Genomic DNA, 7,374 nt, shown 5'->3' with positions numbered 1-7,374 from the left:
TCAAACAGACTTTTGAGATGTGAATGGAGGTTAATTTTTAACTGATAAAGCTTTTTTTCCCCACCCACCCCCCACTTGTTTTTGATAACCATAGAATGTAGCCTAGATAGCCTAACTACACCACTTCTGGGATCATCCTTTTATTTCAAAGAGTCAATGTTCTGTTGGGTAAGCTCCTGAAGATTTTATTAAATAAGCATTTATGTAGACTAATATCTTACCTCGGCCTCCTATAGCTTCACAGGCCCACCTTACCTGCCCTCTTTCCAACCAGTGTTCTGCAGACTCCTGGCTTGAAATAGGGCAGCAGCAGTGCCCAGAAATGCCAGAGGTGCTTGGACACAGGCTGAAGTAGGAAGATCCACTGTGAAGACTAGGTAATGTGAGATTTCTCGGGAGGCAGAGATGCACCTGGTCTAAAGCTTGCTCACAGGGTCTCTCCCATCCCATGGGTCCACCATGTTCCCAAGTCTTCCAACAACAGTCCACCAGAGGGAAGGGCTCTCTGGGTTATGACGACCCAGAGAAACCCAGGTAGAGCAGCACCTGGGAGCTTAAGAAATCTGTAAATGGTAAGATGCCATGAAAGACCAAGATCTGATAAGGTAGTGAAGATTTAAGGAGTATATTCACCCCCTAAAAGCCTCCCTACCTCAGTTTAGAGTCCAAATAAGGAGTGGGCTCCAAAATCCTGGGATGGGAAACCCAGAGGAATGTGCTATATTACCTGAAATTGCTGGGCCAGCAGCAGTGGCTCCCTCCGAATATCTGGAGGCCTCACCTGTGGTAGGTGATTTAGAAGATGTCTGCCTCAAAGTTTGCTCCAAGTACCATTTCTAGAATAGACTGGCAAACCCCCCTTCAAATCCAGTCTGCTACCTGTTTTTACATGGTCTGTAATTTAAGAATGTTTTACAGATGAATTGGTTTAATGTTTGGGAACCCCAATGAAAAATGACTCCCCAAATGAGTTCCATTCTTATTAGTAGACTTGTACTACAAAACATTGCACTTAAATTTTGAGTTCTGTCAGTAAATACTGGAAATTTCAAATATGCCTCAGCTTGCAAAACAAAATACTTGCTATCTAGCACCTTCAAGAAAACTGCTTTTCATGTTCCAGAAAACTAGTATCAGGACTTAGCATGACAGAAGGGAGAGGCCCCAATATAGAAAAGAGCTGTAGGGCTTCTTCTGTGTGGACAAGACTCCTAGCACCCCAGGGGACCTGGAGGACACTGGACCAAAGGGTTAAGTGTAAAATAATTTGTAATGGGCATCTCTTGGGACTCAAGATTTAAATTAAATGCTTAGAGTCCATCCTAATAGTCTGCTGGGGTCAACTATTGAAGCTTGGAGATAGTGACCTACAGGAGGGTTGTGTGCTGGGTGTTGAGAAAAGGGGTCATCAGACTCCGGTGGGCATGGTAGGGTTTAATATGTGAGGTGGGGGAAAAAAAACAGCTAAAAATGTTCTGCGGAGGGTGCCTAGTGGGCTCAGTCAGAAGAGCCCACATCCTTTGATCTTGGGGTGGAGTTTAAGCCCGATGTTGGGTTTAAATAAAAGTTCCTGTTGAAGGGCCCCAAGATGCTTCCAATTTGATAAAGGAATGTGCTAGTAAAATGTACCAGCATCTTAAGTTTAATGGATATTCTCAGCCATGGTTGGCAGTATGAGAAAATAGGGTTAAAAGGATTCCAGAAAAGCAGCCAGTGGGTAGTGGCACCATCACATGTAAGGTAACCATGATTGCCCTAATGGACAGTAAAGCCCATAAGGCAGAATAAGGGCTTCACCTGGCCAGATCAGCAGTGAAGACTAATAGACCTCTGTATGGCCAGGGGCCACACATAAGCACAGCCATAAGGTCTATCACTTTCTCCTCGCAGCTATTACTCTGGCTGTATGAGCGGAAAGCTAATTGAAAATCATGATCTTATCTTAGAGTGGGAACATGAGAAGGCCAGGTGAGAAGTGGATTTCCAGGCCAAGTTCATCTCACCATAGGTCAGATAGGTGTGCAGACTCCTCAGGTTATTGCCCTGAGTGAATTAGTATGAAGGGGTACACTAGGTAGCTGACAAAGCACCCCCTCCCTCACCTCCCGCCTTACTCTGGATCCCTGGCTTGTGAAGTAAGAGTCATAATGGTAGGAAAGACCGAGTCCTCTTGGCCTCCCAAATGTCATTACCTATTCAAGACCTTGAATAAAGAGAAGTGCCACATCTGAGGTTTGGGCCATGCTCATAGGCTTTGCAAAGGCAAGCAAATAATCTTTTAATTGTCTGGTTTTAACAGATGAATTCTGGTAGAGGAGAGCAGATGACTAGGACCTTAACCAAGTTGTTGCCTCCACACAGCTCAGCTTAATGTGTCTTTGCCATATAGGCCAACAACTCTCCAGCACTTGAGAAGCTCCTGACCTAGGGAATACATTCTCTTCCATCAGCATCAAGGAAATTAAAAAATATTTTATGTTCTCATAACATGGATATTAGAACACATTCCCTGTCTTTCTCCAGGGAAACTGGAGACTGATAACTCCTGATAACTTCTGCTGTTACAGTAGAGTCTGAAGAGACATTGATCATCTTGCCATGATCCACTATATTAATGTCCTCATTGGGTTTGTTGGGGAGAAAGCACGAGTGCTCTGGTTGACTTAGGAGGACAGGTGTGCTCGAGAGAGGAAGAATTCAGGGCTCTGCCACATTAGGGAAGTTTTTAGGGTCTAACAGTCTTGGGTGAGAATGGGCAGAGTAGGGTCCTAGGGCCAAATCTGGCCTGCTGCTTGGTTTTTGTTAAATGTCTTATTAGCATACAGCCATGCCCATTTGTTTTGTCTGGTGGCTGCTCTTGTAAACTACATTGGCAGAGATGGGTAGTTTTAACAGAGACTGTGTGGCCCACAAAACCTAACATTATCTTAGTGTATGTACAATCTGAGCCTTTATAGGAAGAGTTTACCAATCTTTGGCCTTGAGCAGAACTAGGACATTTCCTCCAAGGTAAAGGCCAAGATCATGCATCACTAAGAGGCAGAAATTTTGGTAAGACATTTTGGATTTTGGAGAAAGTTTACACATGAAAATACAGCTCCTACCTAATTATTAGGTGACCAGAAGGCTGCAGGGGTTCTGCAAGCTGCCCAGCCATCTGCCAAAAAGGACAGTAGGCCCCATCATGGAGGTATCTGTTCGTAAATGGTTTTGTGTGGTGTCTCTGACAAGTCTCAACAGTCACAGCTTAGACCCTGAGTATTACAAATCAAGGCCATGTCTCCTCCGTCACAGAGCTATTTACTATTCATAAAGCAGCTCCTGGAGCACCTGGGTGGCTCAAACATCTGCCATTGGCTCAGGTCATGCTCCCAGGGTCCTGAGATGGAGCCCCATCAGGCTTCCTGCTCAGCAAGGAGTCTGCTTCTCCCTCTCCCTTTGCCCCTCTTCCCCAACTCGTGCTTTCGCTTTCAAATCTTTTTAAAAACAAAAAGCCTCCAAAAGCAGCTCCTAGAGCTCCTGTGTTCACGCTGCACTAATACCACCCATGCTGTAGGATGTTGGCAGATGTATCAAGTCATAAGGCTCTTTTTTTTTTTTTTTTCCATTCATGAGAGACATGGAGAGAGAGAAAGAGGCAGAGACACAGGCAGAGGGAGAAGCAGGCTCCATGCAGGGAGCCCGACACGGGACTCAATCCCGGGTCTCCAGGATCACGCCCTGGGCTGAAGGCGGTGCTAAACTGCTGAGCTACCCAGGCTGCCCTCATAAGGCTCTTTTTTTTTTTTTTTTTTTTAATTTTTTTTTTATTATTTATTTATGATAGGCACACAGTGAGAGAGAGAGGCAGAGACACAGGCAGAGGGAGAAGCAGGCTCCATGCACCGGGAGCCCGACGTGGGATTCGATCCTGGGTCTCCAGGATCACGCCCTGGGCCAAAGGCAGGCGCTAAACCACTGCGCCACCCAGGGATCCCCTCATAAGGCTCTTTTAAGGCATCTCAGTTTTGTTTTTCGTTTTTGTGTAGAAATTTTTGCATATATTTCATGAGATTTGTTTCCAGGTATTTTATTATATGTTACACGTGTGTGTTTTTTTTAATTCATGAGAGACACAGAGAGAGGGGCAGAGACCCAGGCAGGGGGAGAAGCAGGCTCCATGCAAGGAGCCTGATGCAGGACTCAATCCCAGGTCTCCAGGATCACACCCTGGATGGAAGGCGGTGCTAAACCGCTGAGCCACCAGTGCTGCCCTATATGTTACATGTTGTCTCGGATTTGATTTGCTGCGAGTATTTTTTTTTTTTAAGATTTTATTTATTCAGAAGGGACACATAGAGAGGCAGAGACATAGGCAGAGGGAGAAGCAGGATCCATGCAGGGAGCCCGATGCGGGACTTGATGTGGGACTCGATCCCAGGACCGAGGGATCATGACTTGAGCTGAAGGCAGACGCTCAACTGCTGAGCCACTATGGATTTCTTTTTTAATTTTTTATTTATAATAGTCACACACACACACACAGAGAGGCAGAGACACAGGCAGAGGGAGAAGCAGGCTCCATGCACCGGGAGCCCGACGTGGGATTCGATCCCGGGTCTCCAGGATCGCGCCCTGGGCCAAAGGCAGGCGCCAAACCCCTGCACCACCCAGGGATCCCCACTATGGATTTTTTTAAAAGTAAACTCTACATCCTAGTGGGGTTTGAACTCACAACCCTGAGATCAAGAATTGCATGCTCTACTGACTGAACCAGTCAGGTGCCCCAAGAAATACTCTAGATTTAAAATATATATATTTATTTATTTATGAGAGACAGAGGCAGAGACGCAGATGGAGAAGCAGGCTCCCTGCGGGGAACCCAATGTGGGACTCTATCCTGGGATCATGCCCTGAGCTGAAGGCAAACACTAAACTGCTGAGCTACCCAGGCTCAGATTCTTTTTTCTTTTTCTTTTTCTTTTCTTTCTCTTTTTTTTTTAAGATTACTTATTTGAGAAAAAGAGAACTGTGAGGGACAAGCAGACTCTGAACTGAGCACGGAGCCCAGCACGGGGCTTGATCTCAGGACCCTGAGATCATGATCTGAGCTGAAATCAAGAATCAGATACTTAACAAACTGACTCACCCAAGTGTACTCAAAAAAGATTTATTTATTTTAGAGAGCACCAGGGTAGGGGGCAGGAGAGGGTGAGAGAATCTCCAGAAGACTCCCCACTGAGCACAGAGCCTGACATGGGGCTCAGTCTCATGACCCTGAGATCATAACATGAGCCAAAATCAAGTCGGACCTTCAACCAACTGAGCCACAAAGGTGTCCCGAAATACCATGGATTTCTATATTGATTGTGGCCTTGCTAAATTCACTTAGCTATGCTAATTTAAATGTGAATTTCTACATAAAAAAGTTTGCAAATGATAGTTTTATTGATTATTGTTTAAGATTTTATTTATTCATGAGAGACAGAGAGGCAGAGACAGAGGGAGACAGGCAGAGGGAGAAGCAGGCTCCATCCGGGTCTCCAGAATCAGGCCCTGGGCCGAAAGCGGCACTAAACCGCTGAGCCACCGGGGCTGCCCTTTTATTGATTTTCTAATCTTTATGTCCTTTATTCTTTTCTTGCTTTGTTGCCTGCTCTTAGATCTAAGTTTGTTTTTTATCATTAGAACTATGATGCTGAAAGAAAAAAAAAAACAAAACGACACTGAACGAAGTTGGGGTCAGAGGACATCCTTGTCTTATTACCAAATTCAGAGAGAAAGCTTTTGTTATTTCTCCCTCAAAATATTGTTAGGACTGGCTCAGTCAGTGGAACATGCAACTCTTGATCTCAGGGTTATGAGTTCAAGCCCTATGTTGAGTCTAGAGATTATAAGTAAACTTAAGAAAAAGAGGGGCACCTGGGTGGCTCAATCAGTTAAGCATCTGCCTTCAGCTCAGGTCATAATCCCAGGATCCTGGAATTGGGCCCCACATCGAACTCCCTGCCCAGGAGGGGAGGCTCCTCCTTCTTCCTGCTCTTATTCTGTCTCTTTCTCTCAAATAAAATCTTAAAAACAAAAAAAAACCTTTCACAGTTCTAAAGGGAAGAAGTCAAAATCAAGGTGTTGGCAAGGCCACACTCTGAAGTTCCAAGGAAGAATCCTTTCATGACTCTTTCTAGCTTCCATGGTTGCCCACAACTTGCTGTTCCTTGGCTTGCAGCTGCATCATTCCCATCTCTGCATCTATTGTCACATGGCCTTATACCTGTGTCCAGATTTTTTTCTTATAAGGACACCAGTCATTAAATTAGGACCCAACCTAATTCAATATGACCCCATCTTAAAATGATTATATCTGCAGGAGCTCTATTTCCAAATAAGGTCATACATAGTTCCAGGTACTGGGAGTTACAACTTGGAACATAACCTTTTTAAGGTACACAGCTTAACCCACAATGCATACATTCAGTTTTCTTCTGAGAATCTCCATACATCATCTCATGTTTAGTCTTGCTCTGATCACTCCAAAATCTGCATCTTCTTTCTCTGTGTCTATGTTGTCTGGTGTCTGGTTTGTCTTTTATGCCTGGATATTTTTGATAAGGACACATATCATGTATGTATATCAGAGGAATAGGATAACCAGAAGACTGATGTGGTGGAATGCCTGAATGGCTCAGTGGTTGAGCACCTGCCTTTGGCCCAGGGCGTGATCTTGGGGTCCTGGGATCAAGTCCCACATTGGGCTCCCTGCATGGAGCCTGCTTTTCTTCCTATGTCTCTGCCTCTCTCTCTCTCATGAATACATAAAATCTTAAAAAAAAAAAAAAAAAAAAAAGACCCATGTGCTATTATCATTTTTGAGGGGATGGTGGCAGGAATGCAGCCAGATTTTTAAAAATTGCCCTAAGAACATAAGCTCAAAATGGCCAATATGTACTCAATGGAAACCATAAAATGGCAATTTGAGAAGAGCCAAGTCTGTGAACAAATTTGGAAAATTTCGTAGGCACCAATTTGAATGTACATTCTGGTAGGGGTGGGAGACCATAACAAATCAATAAAACATCAGTAGTATGAGAATTAGGGCTGAATACAAAGGAGCAGCAGCATACAGTGATGAAAAGAGAATCCTGGTGCAGTTGTAGTGTGGTCAGGAGGCCTCCTAACAAGGGCCTAAAGGAAAGGAGTTGGTAATGCAAGGATGCTGGGGAACTGGGAGAATGGCCAGTAGAGGGAAGGGAGTGTGGTGCCTTAAGGCTGAGGCTGGAGCCTACACTGTGTTCAGACAACACCTAGGAGGCAGGGCGAGTGTAGGAGAGAGTGGGTGAAGATGGAATATTGGTAGGGCCTGGAGTCAGAAGTAGGGCCTATAGGCCATGTTAAAGG

At 44.8% G+C, this 7,374-nt stretch overlaps 1 protein-coding gene across 1 annotated transcript in view; it reads left to right on the top strand.

Annotated features, from left to right (window-relative positions):
* RASGEF1A (RasGEF domain family member 1A) overlaps nt 1-7,374 on the top strand; it is a 216,602-nt gene that overhangs the window by 20,138 nt on the left and 189,090 nt on the right. The gene's annotated exons all lie outside the window — the stretch shown is intronic.

The sequence above is a fragment of the Canis lupus genome, chromosome 29, assembly GCF_048164855.1.
Source record: "Canis lupus baileyi chromosome 29, mCanLup2.hap1, whole genome shotgun sequence".
Lineage (NCBI taxonomy): Eukaryota > Metazoa > Chordata > Mammalia > Carnivora > Canidae > Canis > Canis lupus.
The sequence above is the reverse complement of the archived record's forward strand: the minus strand, read 5'-3'. Positions and strand labels throughout refer to the sequence as shown.